This window comes from Pongo pygmaeus, chromosome 11, assembly GCF_028885625.2.
Source record: "Pongo pygmaeus isolate AG05252 chromosome 11, NHGRI_mPonPyg2-v2.0_pri, whole genome shotgun sequence".
In the NCBI taxonomy this organism is placed as follows: Eukaryota; Metazoa; Chordata; class Mammalia; order Primates; family Hominidae; genus Pongo; species Pongo pygmaeus.
Genome location: NC_072384.2, coordinates 80379983 through 80406781, shown reverse-complemented (window position 1 = coordinate 80406781; position 26799 = coordinate 80379983).

Genomic DNA, 26799 nt, shown 5'->3' with positions numbered 1-26799 from the left:
ATGCACGTGTATTGAATCCGCTCAAATATGACAGCATGTGTTTTCTAATCTCTGGACATACACATATTAACACATTTTAACTGCCTTGTAGTATGACATTTTAGCCCACATGGTTTTAGAAACAGTCTTTGCTACATGCTTCACCAATTGCAACTGCAGATTGAATGGTCCTTTGAAAGCACTATCATAAATATTTCTGCAAATGAGTGATCTGTTCACATTACATCTGCTAATGCTATCTTATGCCAGAGCAAACAAATAGTTCAGACATCACATCACTGCACACGAGAACAGTAAGGGGCACTCTGGTGGGGTGTAGAACATCGTTTAGAATTGCATCAGTGATTGTCTTTGAGGAGCTAACCTGTCTTTTTAGAGACATATTTCTTGACAGCCTGTCACAGGGAGAGCTATGGATGTTCAGTGAACAAAGAATAATGCTAACATTGTATATGTTAAAAAGCCAAAAACTTTAGTCTCAACAGCTTCTCACAAAATGTAAACATTTCCTTAGGGCTAATAGAATTTTGAAAAAAAGAAGGATCACAAGAGATAAACATACTGACAGTTGCAAAAAAAAAAAAAAGATTATCGCATATAATTTATAACATTATTTATAATGAATTTCACAGCTGTTTTAAAATGATGACTGGGAATTTTAGTTTATGTCTGAAATCTAAGCAGGTATTGTAAGTTTTACCCTGATAATTTCATTTCTCACAGCTTTCTCAGCAAAAGTTTACCAGAAATTGTTTATACCTTTCTCAGTCCAATTATTATTATTTTTATTTGTGAAACAAGAAATAATTAAAATATATTCCATTTTGATGGCAATGTGAGATGTACTTCTGCATGAATGGCTAAAAATGGCTGACCTTTTTAAGATCTGTCTTTGCAGGAAAAGATTCATTGTAGTTTTCAAAGGAAAGAAACTTAAATGGGAAATATATCTTTATTTTTTAATGTAACTCAGCAAACTATGGAAAATAGACCAATAATTTTTTTATGATCAGTCATATCACGTCATCTTCAGAATGAATTGATCACAGCTAAAGATACAATATTCATAGGGTCAATCTTCTCATTTCCATAGCACAGCCAATAATCTGTCAACGAAAAGGCCTTTAGTACTCATTTGTATAGGATGCAAATGTTTCTGTTTGGCAGCTTGAAATGAAAGTTTCATTTTTAAAATCAAATAAAGATCTTCAATGCTCACATGAATCAACAAATTCTAGAAGTCTTATAACGTGCTAGCTGCATTTCCCATGAGTTAGACTAAATAAGCTGTTCATTTCTCAGCTACGTTTTTCTGCTTTTGAGATTTTTAAGAGGTCATCCTGTAGGCAAATAAAACAAAAAAGTGAAGAGATTGCTCTGTCAACAGAACTTTCCTGTTCTGTGGCTTACACAAAGGAAGCTTAGCTAGTAGTAGTACTTTGTGAAGAAAAAAATTATACTCAAAAAGATGGTTGTGTTACAATTAAAGTTTTTAAAAAACGTTTTAAAAATAGAAAATGGAGCATAGAGAAGTTCTAGAATTTCTTCCAGTTGCACTGCTCACTGGGAATAGGACAGAGCTCTTTTGATTTACAGACTCCCGCTTTTCCCTACTCTTGTGTCTTCCTCTATGACAATACTAGCTTCTGCTGAAAAGAACGGATCATGTTGGGTGACCTATTGAAATTTCAGCCGCCTCCTTTCTTTCATTTCTTTCTTCTGATTCCCCAAATTCTTTTCTCCTCAACCTAATACAAATATATTACAGAATAATTGACAGTCTTAGAGTACAAATCTATTATGAGTATCATGAGACCATTACTATTATTATTATTATTTTGAGACGGAGTTTTGCTCTTGTGGCGCAGGCTGAGGTACAGTGAGTGGCATGATCTCTGCTCACTGAAAGCTCTCTCCCCCGGGGTTCAAGCAATTCTCCTACCTCAGCCTTCCAAGTAGCTGGGATTACGGGCACCACCAAGCCCAGCTAATTTTTAGTAGAGATGGGGTTTCACCATGTTGGCCAGGCTCGAACTCCTGACCACAGGTGACCCACCTACCTTGGCCTCCCAAAATGCTGGGGTTACAGGCATGAGCCACTGCGCCCAGCCGAGACCAATATTCTGCTTTGAGAATTTGCCGTGGCATAAAATAAAATTAGCTAGATTAATGTTCATAGAACTTTACAGTATGCAAGGAAGTCACTACCAACATTACCAAATAGATTTAAGCTAAACACAAAGGGAAAAATATAGAAAAGCACAAATCACACAGTCCTGGTAACTGTCTTCTGAAAAGCTAATATAATTATCCTTATAGGTACATTTGATAGACCCTCACTGTGCAAAAGTCTGTCCTAGGAGTTAAGAAATAATAGAATTCAAGAAAAACATACTCCTCTTTCTTCTGCAAGGAAATTTCAGTCTGACCAATCAGGAGTTTGTGCCACACAGCCAGCACAGTGTTCACCTAGAAAAACTAGTCCAACCAAACAGTGATTCAGGGTACTCCTGTGACTCATTTATATTCTCACTGAATTGGAGAAAACCCACCCTGAAGACTTGAAATTGTGTCCGGAACTGGTGGGTTCTTGGTTTCACTGACTTCAAGAATGAAGCCGTGGACCCTCGCAGTGAGTGTTACAGTTTTTTGTTTTTTTTTGTTTTTGCACGACAGAGTCTCGCTCTGTTGCCCAGGCTTGAGTGCAGTGGCGCAATCTCGGCTCACTGCAAGCTCCGCCTCCTGGGTTCCGGCCATTCTCCTGCCTCAGCCTCCTGCGTAGCTGGGACTACAGGCTCCCGCCACTATCCCTGGCTAATTTTTTGTATTTTTCGTAGAGATGGGGTTTCACCGTGTTAACCAGGATGGTCTTGCTCTCCTGACCTCGTGATCCGCCCGCTTCGCCTCCCAAAGTGCTAGGATTACAGGCGTGAGCCACCGCACCCGGCCCAATGTTACAGTTCTTAAAGGCGGCGTGTCCAGAGTTTGTTCCTTCTGATGTTCAGATGTGTTCGGAGTTTGGTGGGTTAGTGGTCTCGCTGGCTCGGGAGTGAAGCTACAGACCTTGGCGGTGAGTGTTACAGCTTTTAAGGTGGGGCGTCTGGAGTTGTTCGTTCCTTCCGGTGGGTTCGTGGTCTCGCTGGCTTCAGGAATAAAGCTGCAGACTTTCCCTGGTGAGTGTTACAGCTCATAAAAGCAGTGTGGACCCACAGAGTGAGCAGTAGCAAGATTTATTGCAAACAGCAAAAGAGCAGAGCTTCCACAATGTGGAAGGGGACCCGAGCCGGTTGCCACTGTTAGCTCGGGCAGCCTGCTTTTATTCTCTTATCTGGCCCCCACCCACATCCTGCTGATTGGTAGAGCTGAGAGGTCTGTTTTGACAGGGCGCTGATTGGTGCGTTTACAATCCCTGAGCTAGACACAAAGGTTCTTCAGGTCCCCACCAGACTCAGGAGCCCAGCTGGCTTCACCCAGTGGATCCTGCATTGGGGCTGCAGGTGGAGCTGCCTGCCAGTCCCGCACCCTGTGCCCGCACTCCTCAGCCCTTGGGTGGTGGATGGGACTGGGCGCCGTGGACCAGGGGGTGGTGCTCATCGGGGAGGCTCCGGGGGCACAGGAGCCCACGGAGGGGGTGGGAGGCTCAGGCATTGCGGGCTGCAGGTCCTGAACCGTGCCCCGCGGGAAGGCAGCTAAAGCCCGGTGAGAAATCGAGCGCATCGCCGGTGGGCTGGCACTGCTGGGGGACCCAGTATACCCTCCGCAGCTGCTGGCTCGGGTGCTAAGCCCCTCATTGCCCGGGGCCGGCGGGGCCGGCGGGGCCGGCAGGGCCTGCCGGCTGCTCCGACTGCGGGGCCCGCCAAGCCCACGCCCACCCAGAACTCCAGCTGGCCCGCAAGCGCAGGACGCAGCCCGGGTTCCCTCTCGCGCCTCCCCCTCCGCACCTCCCTGCAAGCTGAGGGAGCCGGCTCCGGCCTTGGCCAGCCCAGAAAGGGGCTCCCACAGTGCAGCGGTGGGCTGAAGGGCTCCTCAAGTGCCGCCAAAGTGGGAGCCCAGGCAGAGGAGGCGCCGAGAGCAAGCCAGGGCTGTGAGGACTGCCAGCACGCTGTCACCTCTCAGAATGACCCACTGAAAAGCAGTGTTTTACTGTCTTATCTCCCTCTCCTTGACTCTGAGAAACAAGGGGCTGAAATCCAGTATAACTCCATCTAAATGTATTCTCCTTAGCTCAGGTGTGCTGACTTGTTTCTAATACCACCCAGGGATTCAGGGAGACTATTAGTGGTTTACTGTTAAGCAGCAATATCATAACAGGGAATACTTTCCATGGCTATGGGTCTGTGTTTTGAAATACTATATAAAATACTTATAAGCATTACATCTGATTATTTAACACAGCAGCAGTCTATCCTCATAAATAACACACACACACACACACACACACACACACACACACAAGGAGAGAGAGAGACAATGGAGGAGAGAAGAATATCTGTCTCATACCAACATCTTATGTTGTGTCATTTCCCAAGCGACTGATGATTAAAGATAAATATATGCAAGCTGTATAATGATTGTAAACAGCCTATGATCCAGGAATAAACTACTTTCATGAAAAACTAATGGTCAGAATGCCTCTCTATATAGGTACTAAGACTTGGAAGGAAGGAAGGGGAGGGAGGGAGGGAGGGAGGAAACTGAAGAAGGTAAGAAGAAAAGAGACCTATATTTTCCTACCAAATTAAATTTCCTGCATTAAAGGGAAAAGAAAACCTGGAGGGGACATTTTGGTTGGCCTCATACATCATAAGGAACGTTGTTCAGTTACATTTGGCATCAAATAAAAAGTGTTCGTGTAACTTTAAGATTGACTGAGCCCCAATACCCTCTTCCAACCATGGTGAGTAATACTGCAAACTCCCTGGAATCCATTTTCTATCTGTTTGTTCAGTATTTGTTATGCACAATCACTTTAGCCATTTGCATCACACAATTTGTATTTTATCATGAAGTTCAACATCCATGTGCTCTGTGTCTTCTTGTGTGACCCTAAAGCAACTGAGGGAAGACACCATGTTGTGCAGTCTCCATCACTGGGTATCTACTGCATCTACTATCTCCAGCTAATCCAGGAGTAATAGACAGTTGTCCAAAATAGAACTTCTTATCATTAGGACCTTCAAATCATACACAAAGTTTAACAGAAATACATTATGTCCTAATTATACACGTTAGCGTTACCAACAGAGGAGATTTGAGGCTCAGTTTGGGGTTCTCTTGGGCTATTGAATATTCTTGCTTTGAAAAACTTCCAGGCAGTAATCATGTCTATGAAAAACTTTGGGACCTTTTCATGAGCTGAAGGTGGAATAGTGCTGTTTTCTGAAAAATGACTTGATTCTTTACAGACATTCATTTGGCCTATATCTGGACAGATAACCATCATTCTGGAGCCATCTCTGAGGTAGACTTGATATATCCAGTTACCATTTAACAGAAGGAAAAGATAATGGCAGGATACACTGAGATGTCTTTAACAATGACTTGCTTGCATTAAATGTCAGGACAATATGCTTTAACAAAACATCCATAAAACAGAGTTCAGTGAGTGTTTGACAAAAAAAAAATGAAATATTGTGTTAGAGGGATTAAAACTGTGATAAAATCAAACTTGCATCTGTTTAATTTTTTTCATTAATTGTAACTCTTTTTTTTGGTGCAAATTGGTATTGGTTAGCAACCTAAAAATAATAGGATCCAACATGTTACAACAATGTGGCTGAGTGTTCTTTTCAATTCTATTCAGAGAAACAAAATTATAATTTTAAAGGGCAGTGTATGTGTGTGTGTTTAGGGACTAGTTTTTTTATAATTTTTTTATCGTATTAAAAACTCTTATTACTTGATTTGGATGAATTTTGACCCTAGATATCCAAGTTCCCGTATTAGTTTTCATCATAAATCTATTGTTTTAGTTAGAATCTATTTTTAACCAAAACTAATATTGTATGAACCATTTATGGATATGGACAAAATGAAAAAAGCAGACAATAGCCCAGGTGTCTTAAGAATGCCCTGATGCTATGAAATTACATGCTGCCTTCTCGACTCATATGACTATATTCATTTTAATGGTTTTAGGGCCTTAAGCCCAACCATCACCTATAACACTGTTGTTACCCACTATTCATGATATACTAGATAGATTGAAAGAAAACACTTGGGAGGCCCAGAGGATTCGTAAGGGGAAACACACTGAAAGGTTAAGGCAGAGTAAGATTGTGGCTGATAATCAGGCCTAATTGAGGAAATTTTACTTTAAATGGAGGAGCTACTGAAACAATCTGTAAGGGAGGTAAGATGGTAGGAGCAGAGGTTTAGATGAATGAGCTGCACAGTAGTGTGCCAAAGGCAATCTTCTAGAGAAAAAGAGGCACAAAAACGGTCAAAATGGAAAGAGAGTCACATCTCCAGTGTTGCAAAGTAATAACAGGCAGCAGTTAGTTAATATTTAAAGATGGGAAGGATTCAAAGATAACACTAAGTTTTCATTCCAGCTGGATAAGACAACAATTGAAAGCTAACAGCATTAAAAATATAAAGAAAAAGAAACAATTCTGGATGGTAAACTATTAAATGTGTTTTAAAACACTGAATTTGACATAAAAAAGAAATATTCATATTAAAATATACTTAGGAGTCTTTATATTTGCATAAAGATTTATATTTTCAAGGCATTTTCTCATGGTATTTTGTTACATTCTCACAACTTTAGGCACTATTATTATGCCCATTTTACAAATATGAAACTGAAAATAAGTTGAATGAATTATTTAAAGACACAACTTTCAACTGCAGAGCTAGGATTCTAACACAAATGTCCTGATTCCTAAGTCTAGAATAAATGTTTATATTTGTTATTTGGAGACAGAAGATTAGAATTTGTCCCTGAGATTTTGGAAGTTATTAGTTAAGAGAAAGTAGTGAAAGACAAAACCAGAAAGAAGGAATCACAAGATAGCAGATAGGTCCAACATTTATTGTATTTCATTCATCTATGTTTCTTGGGTTGAATTGCTACCTACCTTGACTTCTTCTCCTGTCTAGCAAAATATGTTTTAAAATGATGTGAAATCTACTATTTTCCCTAGTTGATTCCCATACCCTTCTCCCTCTTCCGTCTGCCCTTCCCCACGGTAGTTTTCTTTTCTCTCTTTTTTAAAGCCACAGCAGAGCACATATTATCTGTCTTGCCATCTTTGTTTCATGCCATATCCTACTTCTGATTTTTCTCTTTTGCTGTGAAAATTATGCTTAAGTGAAAATCTGTAAGTTGCAATCTGGTCTCATGTCCTGTGAGTCTCCTAAAGTTTGCTTGAAGAGTAATACCATAAACTCAAGCAGTCAACATAAAAGTAACCTTGAATTCAGGGAAGAAGAGGACTTAGTCAAATGAGCCATGCCTTATCTAATTAACTGAAACCTCCCTGACAATGCCTATCATCTCTGTATTTTCACCTATCTTTCTTTCTTGGGAATTCCCAGAATAAAAACTCCAGCTATCTGAAAAGTCTATTTTATTTTAAATGTATTATTCCACAATGTGGAAAAATAGTATGTTGTTTTAAGGGGCATTTTTAATAATATAAAATAAGTCAAAGAATTGGTCCCTTTTTTAAAAGAAATTGTTTCATATTGTTGGGTAGAAATTGCGTGTGTGTGTGTGCGTTGTGTGTGTGTATGCGTGTATGTATGACATATAAAATGGCATAGGTGAAATAATATAAATTAAGTAACTATTGAAGAAATGAACCATTATAGCCTGATGACATTTAGTTGAGAATGTTCTTTGGAGCATTGAAGGGTGGAGTTAGGCTCTAAAAAAAGGGAGAGATCTAGATGGTGGAAATAGCATGGGATTCCAACTGGGGAAAATAAAAAGAAGCAAAGCATAGATAGGCATTAGTACTAACATGTGCAAAGGACACAGAAGATGTGGCCTGCCTGAGAAAAATGAGTAGGAACAGACTTAAATTACAAGTGAATGTTCCCCACTTAAGCTTTGACTTTCTGGGACCAGTTTAAATAGTAGTTTTTGACTCATTTGATCCATCTTTTTTCTCTCAGTCTCACTCTCTTTATAATATCTGGCAAAAGCTTAAGGGCAAAATTTAGCCAATTAAAGTTTTTCCTTAAAGTGACATTTATTTTTTAACTTATTAAAATAATTTATTTATAGATGCTCCCCTAATTAGAGGCTAATTTAGAGGCTACCAAAAAAGAAAATAATTAGAGGCTACCAAAAAGGAAATAAAGAAAAACGCTGGCCTTGGGAACAAAGATTAATATAAGTACAATTTATAGTTTTCTGGGTCTACATAATAGTACAAATACTATTTGCCCATATGTAATGGGCAAATAGTATCAAATGATGGCATAAAGCAATTTAAAGACAAATAATGACATTTGTCTAGTAGCCCCTGGCACATCTGTTCTCAATTTCCCCAGAAGATACCTTTAAAGACAGAGAAAAAAAACAAGTCACAATGGTACCAGAAAATAGGTCTGAATAGGTTTGCTTCTGCCTGAATTAGGAGTGAAGTCTTTTAAACTGCAAGATTAATGTAGCTAGGTTGGTAATTGAAATGGGAGTTGTAAGGTCCTGTTATTGGTACTCCTGAAGGAAGTAGGAAGGTCTTCCAAGCCTCACCTTCCCCAGCCCTACCCCCATCACAGTTGGATTCCAGAATACCGGGCAGTTTCCCCTGTGCTTTATAGCTGTTATCCTTGGAGGGGGTTAGATATATCATCATGCTATCTCAGATATTCAGGTTTTGCAGCTCCAAACATCAAGTGCATGATGTATCCTGGAAGGTGCTATGAGCCTAAAAATAGGCTGGGTGGGTTTATTTTCGGTGTTGACCTTAAAATCTTTTCATATACCTCTTGGAAAATGGACTCAGTGTAGACACTTCATGGTTTGTGTTCTGCTCTTCAGCTGTTTGGGGAGACTGGTCAGAGTCATGTCTTCACACAAGTTTCCTTCAAATTCATTAAAGCTGGAGGGCAGCTCAGCTACAGTAAAGAACTGTCCTTGAATTTCAGCTGGATACCTTTCAGATTTTCAGTCATTTCCTTGATCTAGGGATAGACTGGTGCATTTGTGAGAATTTGGGTTGCAGAAATGTCCTATGTTTCTTATTTTGGGGTTTAGCATTTCTGTGCAGACACCTTTTTTGCTGCTCTTGGTCCTCAGCAATGACAATGGCTCCTAGGAGATTAGTATTTTTCCCCCTGCTGGCACTAGATCAGAATTAAAAAAACAAACAAACAAACAAACAAAAACACTGTTTAGCAGCAATCCTTAGTATCCTTAGTATTATTTTTTTCCTGTGGTTAGAAAAGTGACTCCCAGGTAGATAATACCTATCTCTACTCTCAGTCCACCCTTGCTTCAGCCCCAGTCTTCAAAAGAAGGATATTAGCAAGGTTTTTGTTTTCTCTGAATTATTTCTACTTTCTCTTATTTTTCTGCTTTCTTGCACTGTTCTCTTAAGAAGTGGGGACATCCTGCAATTTGACCCAAATTGTATTATGCAAGGAGTTGAATAAATTTATATTGTCATAACTACACTCAGAAAAATTACTGAGGGGGCTTGGAAAAAGTGTTTGAGGAGCAATTTTGGATATGGCAGTGAGATGATAATGAGAAGGCTCAAGAAAAGATAGATTACCATAGACTGCCCTCCGACAGGGGTGGTTTCTGTTAGTGGCATGACAACTAACTGGATGTGCTAATTATGCAAGTTTGGTGGAAGGCAGAGATGTGTTTAAGTATAGCTGGGCCTCCTCCAGTCTGCCAGCTCTCAGACCTTATAGTGCAACTCCACCTTCCTGGGGGTCTCAGGAGCTCATATCTGAATTTTCTGTACCATCCCAAGGTCTTTAGGCTCTGCAAAGTTGAGCTGCTCTCAGATATATCTGCACAGTTACCTCCCTTTGCCATTTCTCATCTACTGCCTAGGACTCCCTATCAAGTCTTAAGTCTGCAAGATGACACCCTGAGAAACCAAACATTGAGCATATTTGAATGGAGTAATGGAGTTGTGGAGAGAAAAGGCACAGAAGAGGGGACAAACCTAAGTTTGATGACTGTGGATATGCAATATTCCAGAATTTGATGACGTTAGATAATCTCTCTTAGGTTTTTCCTTTTTTACAGAGAAAAAAGGAGAAAGAAAAACAAAATCAAAGCCCCATTAGTTTAGCTTGGATAAATTTCTCCCATTGAATGCGAGATAGTAACTAAATCAGAGGTGATGATTTTAAAACAGGTCATCTTTGCATTGTAGCTTAACACAAACATACAAACACAAAGTGTGAGAAGATGGACATCAAGTAGGTAAAGAAGGATCTCATGTGCTGCTCTTCACTGGTGGCCAAATTTAGGCCATGTTAAATGTACTATAGTAGAAACCTACCATGCCGCTTCTTAGAGCCTTTGCTATCCTGAGCAGCAGCATTTTAATGAATAACTAGAAAAAAATCTTATTCTTTGTGGGTTTAATGCAAATTAAGGTAAACCCAAAAATGTCTATATATCTTTAGCTTTATCCAAGGTTTGAAGTCACTATCAAGATAGAATACCATTATTGCAATCTCACTCTTAAAAAAATTTTCTTGAAATAAGGTCAGGAGGATGCAGCATGTTCTTTCAGTGTCATTCCAGGGCATTGTTAGTGAGATCAAATATACTGGGTTGCCAGGGTCTTTCCTGGTTTTAGCTCTAAGAATCCAATGTCTGGGAAACCCCTCTGTTCCCGAAAAACCATGGCAGGTGGTTCTCCTGAACAACCACAGATTGTCTAAGTGCCTGAAGCATATACTTTTATTTGACTTTGTTATTTACTATTATTTAAGGGCTCAAACTTGATGAAGTTGCAAGTTGATCTGTAGACCTTGTCTGGTAAAGATGTAAATAGTCTAATAGAAAAGATAACTCCCAAAGGTTGTCTTTTTATTGCCCTACAGGATATTATTTAGTTTTGTATCTACCTTAGAAGTTTTAACATTCCTTTTAAAAATGTTTATAAAATCCACTTTCTCAAACTGCTTTACCATTAATAAATAATGGTAATAAGTTATAAATGAATAATGTGTAAATAAGTTAAAAAGTAATGTCATTAATAAGTTAATAAATCTTTGGCATGTGTTCATTCTATATTTATGTAACAGTCATATTTTGACTTTAAAAAATGGATACTTTGGCGTTACTAAAGAAGATTAGACCATCATGGTTTCAATGTAGTTCTTTTAGATAATCATATTTTAGCAAAAATATACACATATTTCTCTGAGCTTTAGTTTACTCATCTTCAAGTATGAGAATAATATAGGTTTTCTGTGATGATCAAATGAGGTAATGTATATAAATCATGAAGCAAAATGCCTTGTATATTATAAGGTTATATTTATGCTGTACAGTCAATGATATTAACTCACTACCAGATTTCTGCCTGTGGGGTTTTCAACATCTGAAAGCAGGAAAATATTTCTGCTAACTTTTTTCAATGTATTCTCATTGTAAGAATCTACATGATTAGATCCTTACAATCAGTGCATGGTTTGCTGTTGCTCTTAAGTCTTTTTTCCTGTATCACTAATCAGGATGCACCTTCATTTTATATTTAGGGGAAGGATTAATCCATCCTACGTGCACTACCTTGCATTTGTTCTTACTGAGTTTTATCACATTTAACTCAGACAATTTCTTAACATTTTTAGCATCATTATGAATTCTTCTCAAATAAGTCTCTGAACATTTTTGTTATGTTTTGTGTGGATAACATATAAAATAGAAATTCTGTATGGAAACATCCAGGTTTTTAGATTTAAAAGATCTGAAAAAATTAATTACATAATAAAAGACATTTTAATCCAACAATTTATTTCTATATTATATACTTTGAACATTTCTTTAATATCTTAAATTAACCAATTAACCTCCAGAGACTTCTATTAACACAGCCGAAAGAAAATAAAACATAAGTTTATGTTTTCAAAACTATCCAAAATTTATTGATACATTTCAGATGCTCTCTTAATATCTTTTCCTTTTCATGATATTTGGAAGTCGTTATAAAATGTCATAAAACCCCTTCAGGAAAGGTATCAGAGTGACAAAGGGCACTACTGTACTTCAGTACAAATGTAGTATAGTGCAGAGAGAAAGAGATTGCCTGTTGAGTCAGATAGACTTGAGTTCATATCCAAGAGCTGTCACATGCTAGCTATGTGATTTTGAGTTAGTTGTTTTATCTCTCTAAACCTTAGTTTACTCATATGTGAAGCAGGGATAAGAACAGTGCTCATTTAACACGAGTCCTCTGTTGAGTCAATGAGATAATAAAGTACCTTGCAGGGTATGTGACACAAGGCATTCAATGAACTTTAGCTATTTATTTCATTATTGCAGAATGAATTATCAATTCAAAATATGGCTTTATAACCATATACACATATTTTACAATATTAGAATCATAAAGAAGGGCAGAGCAATCAGATAGTGATAGGAAGTAAGACTTCTCTTGGCTTTCTGCATCCCTTATTATTACAAAACTGAGCATTGATCCAGGAACTATGACTGGTTGTTGCGGGAAGTCAGGGACCCCAAACTCAGGGACCAGCTGGAGCTGCAGCAGAGGAAAATGAACTGTGAAAATTTCATGGACATTTATCAGTTCCCAAATAATACTTTTATAATTTCTTATGCCTGTCTTACTTTAATCTCTTAATCCTGTTATCTTCCTAAGCTGAGCATGTATGTCAACTCAGGATCACTGTGATAATTGTGTTAACTGTACAAATTGATTGTAAAACATGTGTGTTTGAACAATATGAAATCGGTGCACCTTGAAAAAGAACAGAATAACAGCGATTTTTAGGGAACAAGGGAAGACAACCATAAGGTCTGACTGCCTGCGGGGTCGGGCAAAAAAAGCCATATTTTTCTTCTTGCAGAGAGCCTATAAGAAGCCTAAATACACATACAGTATGTATGTGTATTTATTACACATACATAATGGAATATTATTCAGCCATAAAAAGAATGAGATCATGTCACTTGCAACAACATAAATAAAACTGGAGGACATTGTATTAAGTGAAATAAGCCAGGCACAGAAAGGAAAAGCTCACATGTTCTCACTTATGTGTGGGAGCTAAATATTAAAATAACTGAACTCATGGAGATACAGAGTGAAATGATGGCTACTAGAAGCTGGGAAGGACAGTGCAGAGGTGGGAAAAGATGGGGTTGCTTAATGGGTATAATAGATGGAATGAATAAAATCTAGCATTTGATTCTACAACAGGGTGACTACAGTCAAAAATGATTTATTGTATGTTTAAAATAAGTTAAAGAGTAAAATTGAAATGTTCCTAATACAAAGAAGTGTTAAATGCTTGAGATGATGGATAATCTAATTACCCTGATGTGATATATGAGACATTGTATCCCTGTATCAAAATGTTCCATGTACCTCATAAATATATATACCTACTATGCACCCGTAAAATTAAAAATAAAAGGAAGAATCAGCAAATAATGGACTAGAGAACAAATTTGGGTTGCAGGTTGTGTTACACTTGCCCATGAACTAAGAATGGTTTTACATTTTTAAATGATTGGAAAGAAGCAAATGATTGGAAAGAAGCAAACAAACAGAAAATGAGGATTATACAGTGGAGACCGTTTGTTATTCCAAAGCCTAAAATGTTTACTATCTGGCCCTTTACAGATAATATTTAGCAAACCCTTACTTCATATCTATTATCACAAGTCCAATTACAAAAGCCTTTTAGAATAAGCATCAGCAAACTTTTTCTGTAAATGGTCAGAAGTAAATATTTTAAACTTTGTGGGCCAAATGGCTGTGTTTCAGTAAGATTTTATTTGCAAAAACAGATAGCAGGCCAAATTTGGCCTATGGGCCATGATTTGCTGACCCCTTTTTTAGAAGACTTCTCTGAAGACCAAACTTGATATATTTACTGGACTTCCCGTTATATTTTTGCTTTGACTTCTTTGTCTCTGAACTTGGTTTATTTATTGTAGCATTTTAACCCAAATGTTGCCTTCTCCAAACACCATGATGGAGCTCCCTGTATGGACTTTCATTTTTCTAGATTTCCAGACTTCTTGGCAATGACCTCTTGCTCATTTGTATTCACATTTTCCATCAGAGCACGCCTTGTCTTTCTTTACCCATCTGTTCTGAAGCACGTCTCAGAGTGATGCTTTCTGTTTTTTCACTTAGACTAAGTCATTAAAAACAATTCTAGTCTTAGAGGAATCCTTATTTCTCCATAGGAGGCAGTTAGATATCCCAGAAAGACTGTAGGTTTTGGAGTAAAGTAGATCTAGGTTCAACTTTTCACTTACTGACTTTCTACCAGAAAGAATGTAGACAAATTTTCTTCTTCAAACTTTCTTCCCTTATCTTTAATATCTATACTTCAGGCTGAGGATTAAACATGTAAATGTATGTAAAATATTTGGCATGTTGTAGGCATCAGCCAGTATCTGTTTGATGATGATGATCCAAAATGATTGCTGTAATTGCCTCCTAGAATGATTCTGCTTTAAGTCTTTGCTCTTTCCACCTATTATGCACGCAAATGTTGAATTAATCTTCTGATGATGCCTTTTTCAAAATCTGTCTTTTCGGTTAAAATACGTAAAATGGTTTCCACTGGTACAGATGGACTCTAATATTCTAATAACCTGAACTCGTAGATAGTGTTAGGACTAAATTTCCTCAGTTGGGGTTATCCAGATTAGAAATCCTTTGAGAAACAGGGGCAAAATTTAGCCTGTATCACAATGAATTTAACTCTTTCACACAATATCTTCTACTAATTTCTGCACAGCACTCACTCATGCATATATATATACCCAACCCAGGTAAAAAAGTAGTTCAAATGTGGCATGTACATCAGCATCTATATGTATATCTATCTAATTATACTGAAAATTTACCTGATATGGAGTGCTAATTTAAGCCTTTTTTGAGAGATAGTTGGAATGCAATGCTAAAGACACGACTCTGTCTCTAAAGTGTCTTAGAAGCTAAAAAGGAAATGTCAGTAGGATCCTTTTGGCAGCATATGCTGAGCCAGAGTTAGGAGTGTGAGAGATTTATTGGAGGTAATGCCTGCAAAAAATAGGAGGAGGAGGAGGAAGCAGGTCTGGGCAGGGAAAGCTTTAGGTCATGATGCAGACCTGACAGAATCTTGGCCAACAAAATGGGGGAGCTCCAGAGCGAAGACTGCCTGTTAGAGGAATCTTGCATGCACAGAAATGACCAGGTCTACTCCTCCTGCAGAGCTAGATCACTAGGCACTGCCCAGGAAAAGCATGGCCTTGGCTTGAAAGCTGAGGCAAATCCTGCAGAGGGAACAGCTGGAGGCTGTCAGCTCACTACACCATTTACAGTTGAACAATTGTTTTCTTGAAGGGACAACTGAATAACACATTTCCATATCTGCCACTGGGGGACAAAGGCAAAAAAAAAAAAAAAAACGGGATTTCTGCAACATAGGAAATAATAGAAGTATATATAAGCTAAATGAATTAATGTATCAATGCTAAGAAGGACAGCATTGAGAACAAGCTGATTTAAGTTTCATTAGATCTCAAAAAAGAGAAAAATCAAGTATTTCCAGAGAAATGTTTCAATGATCAATGTTTTTAGACACAATATTTATATGTTTGCCTATACTTGTTTTTAAATTATTGTTTTGACTTAGAACTTTTGATTCCATAATTGCAATTTTTATGACTGAGTAGCTGGATGTTTGATTTGTGTATCACTATCTGTTAAAAAAATAGAGCTGTAGTTGATAAATTCATTCAGAATTTCTGATGTGGGAATACTCCATATTGCTGTAAGATAGAATATTAACTTATATGTCTTGAAAACATTTCATGTTCAAACTGACTGGAGGAAAGAAAAGGAAAAACAAGATAGACATAGATCTTTATTGAAAAATTTCTAAGGGCCTTTAATGTGTGAACACATATTATAATCTCAAATGGTAGAAAGGGGCAGGGTAAAGAGAGTATACAGAATTTCTCACACTTAATGGAACATAGAGCCAAAGCTAGTCTGGGTATTGCTGAACTAATGTACTTTAAGTTTATCCATGTTAAGTAATTTAGTCAATAGGTGCTATATTTTGAAATATCAAAAAAAGACTAATTTCTTTTTCAGTTTTTATCTGTATATTTAACACTAGATAGACAAAGCTCAATTTCCCATTTCATTGTTAAAGGAAAATATTCTTTCTAAAATAAATCTCATATTTTGAAACCATTAGTTAATACCGCTAACTAGAGGCTAAAGGCAGCTATAATTATTTGCATCATCATCTGGAATTGGCTTTCCTTTTAATAGAGCCCATTTGCACTATAATAAAAAGCATGATCAGAACTGATTAAAGCTGGCTGGAGCAGTTTTCATTTAAGAATTTCTCTTCCTGTGTCAGCCGATGTTTGTTTCCTAATGTTATTTTAATGCAATCGTTTTATGTTTGAAAATGAAGGCAATCATGTCAGTCCACAAGCTGGCAAAAGACAGTTATTGATTTTTACAAATCGGTCACCTTTAAAAATCCATATGAGATGAATATTTATTATTTTGAAACTACAAATCAGTTTCTGTAGAAACAAGAATGGATGCATAAAAAGGCAATGAATTTTAGAAAGAATGAAAATGTGAGAAATAGCTTGCCTTCATGTGTTCCTTACATTGTGTCATTGTAATAAACATCCCTCATTGAGTATTTCTCCCAAAGTAGCAGCAATTTTCATTAGCTTGCAATGTGCCAAATGCAAAAACTGACAAACTTTAAAAATGACATACTCTGGAACTGCCTTTTGTTCATTGAATTATTACAGCTCACATGTAACAATACAAATTTGTCTAACCTCACCAACAGAAATGTTCCTGTAATCCTATGCAGAAATGATTTTGGAGTCATATGATACGTGCATCAGGGCAAGGGTTTTGAACTGTCTTCTACAGAGCCTCTGGAGGAGAATACAGAACACTTGCCTTAGAGGTTGCCCCAGGGGTGAGAGGAAAAAGAAGGGCACAGAGGACGGTTGCTGAGCCTCTCCCACACCCCGCCTTCTACCAGGGAAGCATTAGAGTCCCATGTAATGATTCACTTGCTGCTTAAAGAAACAAAACAAAACCCCAAATGAACAAACTTTACTAGGCAAATAATCATTTTTAAATGTTTTCTTAACGAACATTTCAAACATAAATATTAGCAACAAATTGTATAAGAACATGAGTTTTGTACATAAAAACAAATGTTCACACATTGGAATATGTGAATAAAGTAAACCTGTGTGTAGCATAAAGATGATAAAATATCTTTGGAGAACTAAATATTCTTAATATGATTTGAAAGTTTCCTCCTTCCTCTCATTTTCTTTTAAATCCTTAATGTCAGAAAGGAGCTAGGAGTGGAAAATAATTCCAGAAAAGTCTATGCTAAAAGTTAAAGTATGGTGAAAAGGATGATTTTTTACCAAACTCGGGCTAGTTAACCTAAGGCAGCAAGGGAAACTATTATTCAACCAATGGTGTTGACGTCCATGTTGGAAATATGGATAAGGTTTCCTGTAGATTAAATCCTCAAGCTACATTTTACTCCTAGAGGAAAACAATTCTTTTACTTCTCATTGGCTTCAGGTCGTGTCCTACTAGAACGGCTGCCAATCTTGGCATTTAGCTCCCCAGAAATAACTAACTTGAAAGTACAAATAAAGGTTAAAAGATCTTCAAAATGTGGCCAGACATCCAAAAAAGGTAGCATGCACTTTGACAGAAGGTTATGGACATGTTAAAGCAAATCACATCCGATTTAGCAGGAACCTGAATCCCAACTAGAAAAAAACAAATTCCTGTTATATGAGCTGAGGTATTTGGACTGGGTTCCTCTGAGGCTGACAGAGAAAGGTGTGGCCCATTTACCCTTTGCTCAGACAAAATATCTTGGGTTTAGAGCTATGCCCAAATAAATAAATCAATAAATCAATCTGTGACTTTGAACATAAAGAAATATAACCTTTCAAAATGCAGATCTTTTTCAGATGAATTAAAAAGGCTTATTCATCTGGTACATTCAATCTTTATCTTAATGATCTCAACCCCCATATTTTAGCAGAGGGACATCTCAGTCATGGATTTTATGTGTTTGTGCGCATGTGTGTGTGTGTAGCCTTGGCATTGTGAAAATGCCCTAAATTCTGATTGAATAGCTTGTCCTTAAACTCCCAAACTGTTTCGACCATCATAAAGTGAGAGATGCCCAGTCATTTTCTAGGAGCCAAGGAGTCTGCTGGCTTCCAGTTTCAAGTCTCTGGCACTAGAGTGGAGCTCATTAATAAATCAATGGGATAAGAGTAATTATGGACCATTCCTAGGGAAAGTAGCATTGAATTATGGCCAAAGGAGCTTGAGAGTCAAAGGCAATGCCACTTTCACTGGGTGGAAGGTGAGAAGAGTTGAAGTGAGGCAGGTTCTTCAGGTTCAGGTTCAGGGAGAAGTCCACAAAAATTTGGAAACAACGTCATTGCCTTAGCCATGCAAGGCAATTAAATTGTCCTAGAGTGATTTTAATAGTCCTTGGTTCTCTTTTGAAGAGATGGAAAAATCTCAGCTTCTCTTGCTTCTCCATAAACCTAGAGTTTTTTCAGTTTTTTCAGAGATAGAGAAACCAAAATCGACTTATTTTTCAAAGAAGCGGAGTCAGTGGGTGAGTAGGTTAAGCTCTTATAACTCCTATGTTCTCAAATAAGATCCTGGTAAATGAGGGCAAAACTCAGAAAAGTCATGGCTGAGCGCATTAAAAAATGGGCTGGTAAAATTGGTTAATTTTTAGGAGAACAGTTAGAAGACTGAAGAGAAGAGTGTCTGGCTCCCAAAATGAAGAGTTCTAAACCCTTCAACGTTGGCTTCACCTCAGAACAAATCAGAAATGCAGATTCTTGGGCCCCACCCCAGACCCATTGATTAGAATCTGCAGGGTAACAAGATACCCAGATGGTTCTTCATGTTCAAGGCTGGGAAGACTCAAGCCTAAACCACTATGTAACTGCCTCATGGCACCAGTAAGAATAGCACATCTGCTCTCTGTCAGAAGAAAGCACTAGTCAAAAGATGTGCTCTACTAGTCAAAGACTATGCCTTTGAGCTCACTACTCCATACTATTGATCAATATTCAATTAATGGAAAGAATACTTAAGGAAATAGTCACAGAAAAATTTGCAGTTCGTTCTTGGAAGACATTGGGATTCTGTCAAATCTTCCATGGCCATTTTATTTGCATGTGGGGTTATATGACTGTAGGCACTAAATACTCTAAATTTTGTTTTTGATTAAGGCTCTGTGAACTATTTATATTCTTGCCAATTTCTTTGTTTTATAAGTGCCTCATTTCAAGATTTAAAATGTCCAATCCATACAATAACCGGAACTCCAAACTTTATTCAAATAAAACTTTCTCCTGTCACCCCTACCCCAGGGATGCAATGTTTCAGATCTGGAAGTTGGCCATGGGACAGGATGACATGAATCTGCAGGGTAACAGGTTTCTCTCTATCCTCCTGGCCACTCCTGCAGTGTTCTGACTACAATAGTTTCAAGACCAGGAAGAGCAAAAAATGGATGATACATTACAGTTATCATTTGGCTTTTGTTGCAGAAATATAATTGCCGTTTGTTTTGTTTTTATTTCATGGGTGCCTTTTTTGGGATTTCTAAATGACACATCCCTCCTCCCCAGGAAAGTTCAGCTGCAATTACCAGGACAAACACATGCCTCTCCCTGACTCATGACTCCTTCCTCAGGTGCAGCCATCTCTCTGCTGCTGAGCCTTCTCTGCTGCTTTCCACTGTATAGCTTTTTGATAGCTTCAGTGAGCTCCCTCATGGGATGACTTGGGCTGTCAGGCAGAGGCAACTGTAGCCTCAGTCTCTTCCCTTTAGACTCTCTTAGCAAGAGTCAGATTCTAGCACCTTAAGCCCTAGGGGACATTTGATTGTTTGGCAGAAAAAGAAGATACAAAATATTATGCAATTGTCTCTAAAGAAATCCCTCCTTCTTGACATTTCAGTACCATTCTCTCCTCCTAATCCCACATTCCCTCCCTCTCTCTCCTCTTTGTTTCTCTCTTTCTCTCTCTCTCTCTGTCTGTCTCTTTCCTCTCCCACCCAGAGTTTGTTAATCCTTAATTCCTTGATGCTGGCAGACCTAATTTTATAGACTCTTATCATTTTCTTCACAGTTAGTCTAGTACCTAATGTTAAAATGTGGAAGTACCTGTTCTTGGCCTTTGAGCTGCAGAGTAAACTGACTCAAAAGAGTCATATTTTGCCTCTTGATACACACCAGGTCATCTAAATATCTGTCTCTCATTAGACTGTGATATCTCCCACTAAAATGAGACCATGGCATCATTCATCATTGTATCTTTAGTACCTAAATATATTTTGAATGTATAAGACCCGAATATTTTCTTCACCTTCTCTAACCTGTCAAATTTCTATTTATCCTTCAATGCTCAACTCAAATATCACTTCTTTTGCAATTATTCGTTGACCCCATTTGGCAGAATCAAGTGTTTTCTATGCCTTTATATCTCCTACAGAACTTTACTGGTACCTCTATTATATTGCTTGTCCTAATCATGCTTTCACAGATAATCAGCATGTCTCCTGTGTGTCTCATTTAATGCTAAATGCAGGCAGAGAAGAGTACATTGTCCCTCCTCTGATGCCCTCCAAGGGATCATCCACAGGTATCATGATGAATGTTAATGAGTGAGTTTTTTTTGTGTCATTAAGAGGAATGCAGTCTTATTCTGCAAAGCGGGATTTAAGGGCTTAGAACTTTTTCATTAAAGAAAAAAAGCTTCCATTCCATCTGAGCAGGCTGACTACTGAACACTATATATTATTTGCATATCTTAGCGGAATTTCTGCCATATCAGGCAACTAAAATGCAACCAGGACCATAGGAATCGGAATAGACCAGCTTAGACTTAACTGGCTGTCAGTTACTTAATTTCTCTGAGCCTCAATTTATGCACCTATAAATAGAGATATAATATGTATCTCTATTTATACATATTTATATGTTTATCAAAAACATATGCATCACTTGGCTCATAGAAGGTATTTAATTAATAGTTATTATTATTAAAATTAATATTGGCAATTCATTTGACACCATCTTTGTGCCAGACACTGCTCTTGGGAACCTCATGACCTCTTGTTTCATTTGATTAGGAGTCACTGCCCTTCCTCGAAAATTTCTCAGAAACAGAAGTGTAGAATTTAGATAGTGTGATTCATGGTGTTTGCAACTTGTATTACCTGGGTCAAGGATATATTAAACAAGTCAAAGACCATTTTTGTAAAACCATATGTTTAATGTTTAGCAAGTGAGAGAACCAAGTCCCTTTGAGACATTTTTTAAAGAAGGAAAACATAAACAGATGCCTTGAGAAAGCTATGTATGTGAGAAAGATTATTCATTCTGAAAAAAAAAATTGCCACCCTTATTGAGACCTCTATTCCTTATTAGTCCAGCTGCTCTGTGGACCAAATAACCCTTCCTGGGTGATTTGTACCTTTTCCCAAAGTAATGGAGTCTCGCATTCTAACACCTGGTACCACCTGCTCTTGTTATGCTAAATGGCTTTGCAGCCTCCTTGACTATCAATGAGAAGATAAAATGATCATGTGCAGCTAGGAGAGCATATTATGGGGGCATGGTAGCAGGAAGAGGAATAAATTAAAGCCATTTCCTCTCTATGCCCTTAGGTAAAAACAGACTTAAGAGATTTAAAAATGTTGAACTTTGGGTCAGCTGGGCAATCAAATGAGCAACGAAAGGATCTGGAGGGAATTTAATACCAGATATTTGAGGATCAACTGTCAAGAAGGTTTAGAAACTTTACCACAGGGCCAGGGGCAGAATGGTTTACTGTGAGTGTTCCTGATAACCCACAGGATTTTTTTAGCTTAATAGTAAACAGTAAATATAATTTTAAACTAAAGCCTATTTGCCCCTTCACTTATTTTTTATTTAAACATACATTTTAGAAGATGAAAAATAGGTGTTAATGTTGAAATTTCTTACAGAATACTTTTATCTCTTTGGCCATAATATTAATTTCACAGTGAGCAGGGCATAGAATTCAACAGAAAATAGTATTTGGTAGAAAATGCATACACATGAATTTTATGAGTATTCTAATCTTTTGGGCATTATTTTAAGGTAGAACAAACTTTCAACTAGTGACTTCTATTACTTCAGATCTCTTTGCTGTGTCACGAAATACTTTCTTACCCTAAAGAGATAGAGATGCTTGAGAGGCAGCAACGGGAAATTGTTAAACCTGAAGGCCTGGAGTGGCTCCCTGAGATCAAATACTGCTCTTGTCAATTTGTAGCCATGTGAATTCTGTGCCTCAGTTTCCCCATATGTAAAATGAAAATGATAATGCTCATCTCATAAGGGTCTTGAGAGGATTTAAATGGTTAATTCATGTAATGCACTTTAGAACAGTGCAAAACACATAGTAGGTGTTCAGCAAATATTTGCTGATTGAAGTTTTAAAAATGTACAGATCTATTTCTGCTTTGATTCTTTTTATTGGAAATTTTATGCTTATCTTGTTACTACCATTAGTTGCTACTGCCTTTAAAATCCTTTCCGTTTCCCCCAAGTGTTTAGAATCAAGCACAATAACTATTTAGGTTGCTGCAAAAGTAATTGCGTTTTTTGCCGTTAAAAATAAGGCAAAAACAGCAACTATAGTCAGTGATAATAATAGCTGTACTTATTGGGCTCTTCTATCTCACATCCTTGGCATCTATCCTCTCATTTCTTGTTTGGCTAGAATATAGTCCAGAAGTCTTGCCAGACCATTGCACTACCTTTGTGTTCTTTCTCCCTTCTCATCTCTCATTTAGTTCAGATTTATGCTATCTGAACAACCCAGGCGATTTCCAATTACATACAGTTTGTTCTGACAGCAACACTGAAACTGCCACCATCCACTGACACACACTTATTTACACTTTAATGTTACAGTAACCAAAATGGCATGTTACTGGTTCAAAAAGAGGCACATAGACCAATGGAACAGAATAAAGAACCTGGAAATAATGCTGCACACCTACAGCCGTATGATCTTCTAAAAAGTCAACAAAAATAAGCAATGTGAGAAGGACTGGCTATCCCATAAATGGTGCTGGAATAGCTGGTGATCCATATGCAGAAGAATGACACTAGACTCCTACCTTTTACCATATACAAAAATTAACTCAAGATGGATTAAAGATTTAAATGTAAATCCTCAAACTATAAAATTCCTAGAAAACCTAGGAAACACCATTTTCCATATGGGCCTTGGCAAGGAATGTAAGGCTAAGTCCTCAAAATCAACTGCAATGAAAACAAAAGTTGACAAGTGGGACCCAATTAGATAAAAGAGATTCTATACAGTAATGAAAACTATCAATGGAGTAAACTGACAACCTATAGAACGGAAGAAAATATTCTTAAACTATGCATCCAACAAAGGTCTAATATCCAGAATCTAAAAGCAACAGAAACAAATCAATAAGCAAAAAACAAATAACTCCATTAGAAGGTGGGCTAAGGACATGAACAGACACTTCGCAAAAAAAAAAAAAAAAAAAAAAAAGACATAGAAGCAGCCAACAAACACATGAAAAACTGTTCCACATCACTAATCATAAGAAAAATGCAAATCAAAACTACAATGAGATATCATCTGACACAAGACAGAATAGCTATTATTAAAAAGTCAAAGACAACAGATGTTGGTGAGGGTGTGGAGAAAAAAGAATGCTTATATACTGTTAGTGGGCATGCAAATTAGTTCAGTCACTGTGGAAAGAAATTTGGTGATTTTTCAAGGAGCTTAGAACTACCTTTTGACACAGCAATCCCTTTACAGGGTATATATTCAAAAGAAAGCAAATTGTTCTACTAAAAAGCCACATGCCCTTGCATGTCATTGCAGGACTATTCACAATAGCAAAGACATGGAATCAACACAGGTGCCCATCAATGGTGGATTGAATAAAGAAAATGTGGTAAATATATATCATGGAATAATACACAGACATAAAAATTAATAAAATCATGTCCTTTGCAGCAACATCAATGCAGCTGGAAGCCATTATCCTAAGCAAATTAACAGAAAGAGAAAACCAAATATCACCATGTTCTCACTTACAAATGGGAGATAAATCTTGGGTGCACATGTACATAAAGATGGCAATAATAGACACGGGACTCTGGAGCTGGGAGGGAGGAGAGAGGGCAGGGCTGAAAAACTAACTGTTGTGTACTATTCACAGTACCTGGGTGAAGGGATCACTCATACCCTAAACCTCAGCATCATACAATGTTACCCAGGTACCAAACCTGCACATGTACCCACTTAATGTAAAATAAAAGTAAAAAAAAATAATGAGGTCAACCATCTGCTGTTTCAAAATCCTCAGTAGGGCGTTTTCTTTAGCAGTTATTATGGGGCTTTGCAAGCATCAGGCACCAGGATATTGGAGTTTTATTGAGCTCTCAAACTTTTCTTTCCTTTTTCATGACTCCCTAACTCTTTTTCTGTAAACTATCACAATTATGGTGTAAGCTAATCTACATTTTCTGTGCCATTACTACCATTAAGTAAGTCATGCAGCACATAAGGGTTTGTGGTGGTCAAAACCCTTGTCTCTGGAGTTAGGATGTTTGGTTACAAGTCCCAGCTACAGTATTATGTAATCTTGGGCAATTTGCTTTATCCGTATGGTTCTCAGTTTTCTTGTAAAAAGGAGATAAAAAAGATATACTCTCTTATAATGTTATTTGGAAGATTAAATGAGCCAATGTTTTAAAAATATATATGACAGTACCTCACTTCCTATGTGCTCAATGTACTCAATAAGTGTTAGCCATGGTTAATAGTGAAATAAAATAGAACAAGTCAAACTCTTCTAGTTTTTTTTCCTCTCTCTGTGCATGCACACACACGCATGCAGAAAACACAATTGTTGAAGGGATTACCACACATGCTAATTAAATGCATACATTATAGGCATTTAATAAATATTTAAGGCATAACTCTTGTAATGCCCAATATATTTTAAAAATACAAAAGCATATTTCTCAAACATGGCATGCCTAAATGAAGGGATTATTTTTACAAATCCTCCTTAATGGAAGAGTGAAACACGAGAATACAAAGAAAACCATAATTCCTCATGAATCCCTAACATCTTTTTGCTCTGTTTGTTCATTCATTAAGCAATTATTAAATTCCTATTGCACAACTAATAAATCCTTTACTAGATAAGCTATCCAACGGCATTTGACTAAAAGAATAGAATTCTAACCAATCAATTCAGTTGTCTGTATATCATTGAATTTTACCTCTCCTTCCTTTTGAAATTCTTATCTTTAGTGTAGGTGCCATGGTCAGGATATTAAATTCATCTACATAGGAGAAGCAAATGGTTTGATAAATTATTTTTAAAAACATATATAATCAGATTGTAGAGAATGGGCTGGTCTGCATATTTTTGTGTCACTTCTACTAATTCGTGGCTTTATGGAGGCAAGTATATACATGCTTAGAAAGAAATCTATGACTTGAATTGACGTCTCTTTTTTTCTCCCAAAACATTAAAAAAACTATGTTTTTCAGTGTTAATGTAAGCAAAAACTGTTTTATTCTTCTTACATGTCTTAACTAAATTAGTAATATTTTTAGAAAACTATTTTAGCTAGGTGTCCTTTCCTTTTATTAACTTGTTTTCACAGTAGACTTTTTTTTTTCTTTTTCTGAAGGATAAATCTGTGTTCTATTATAGCCAGAGGGGCATTTAAGATACTTCTTTGCACCTGGGAAACCCATTTAATTACTCGAGCTGTCAAAATGTTTTATTGTAAACAGCTTTTCTGATAGATCCCGTTTCCCTCCTATGAACTATCTCCCCCAGAAGACAGTCCTCTTTACAGAGGCGCTTAAAGTACAGGTGTCATAATTTAGAGAAATGAAGTTTTTATGTCTGAAAATACCCCATCCTTTTTCTCATATCTGAATAAGAAATATTGTATGTTCATTTTTTCTAGTTTATGTATATCATAAACCACTATCATATTAAGAAGATTTAAAAAATTAAATAGAATATTAATTTCTAAACTGTCTAAACTACAGGTAGAAGATTATATCTGAAATGAAAAATCAAATATTTGAAGTTGTATGTATTCAATAAAGATTTATTAAATAAATTTAGAATGCAATCTAGCAACATAAAAAGGTCCAGATGTTACCACATTTTATAATTCACTTAAATAAACTGAGTATTACATAAATAAGCTCAGGAACTAAAACAAGTTTCTGTGATACACAAAAGTCTTTTCACATAACACAGCTCAATCTGTTAAATGACTTCTTCATTTTTGGAAACCTTATTTTAATTCCAGGGCCTTCCCTGTGCTTGGAGTACCAAAAACATTAATAGTTAAGGAAAGATTTTCTTTTTTATGCAGAGTGGCAGGATTCCAATTTATGTACCATTAATTTTCAGTTCTGGAGTTTTCCTGGACAAGTGCAAGGATGGTTGGTTAAGTAAAGAAATACAGTGAAGACTATATTATGGCTTTTAAAGATCATCAGCAGT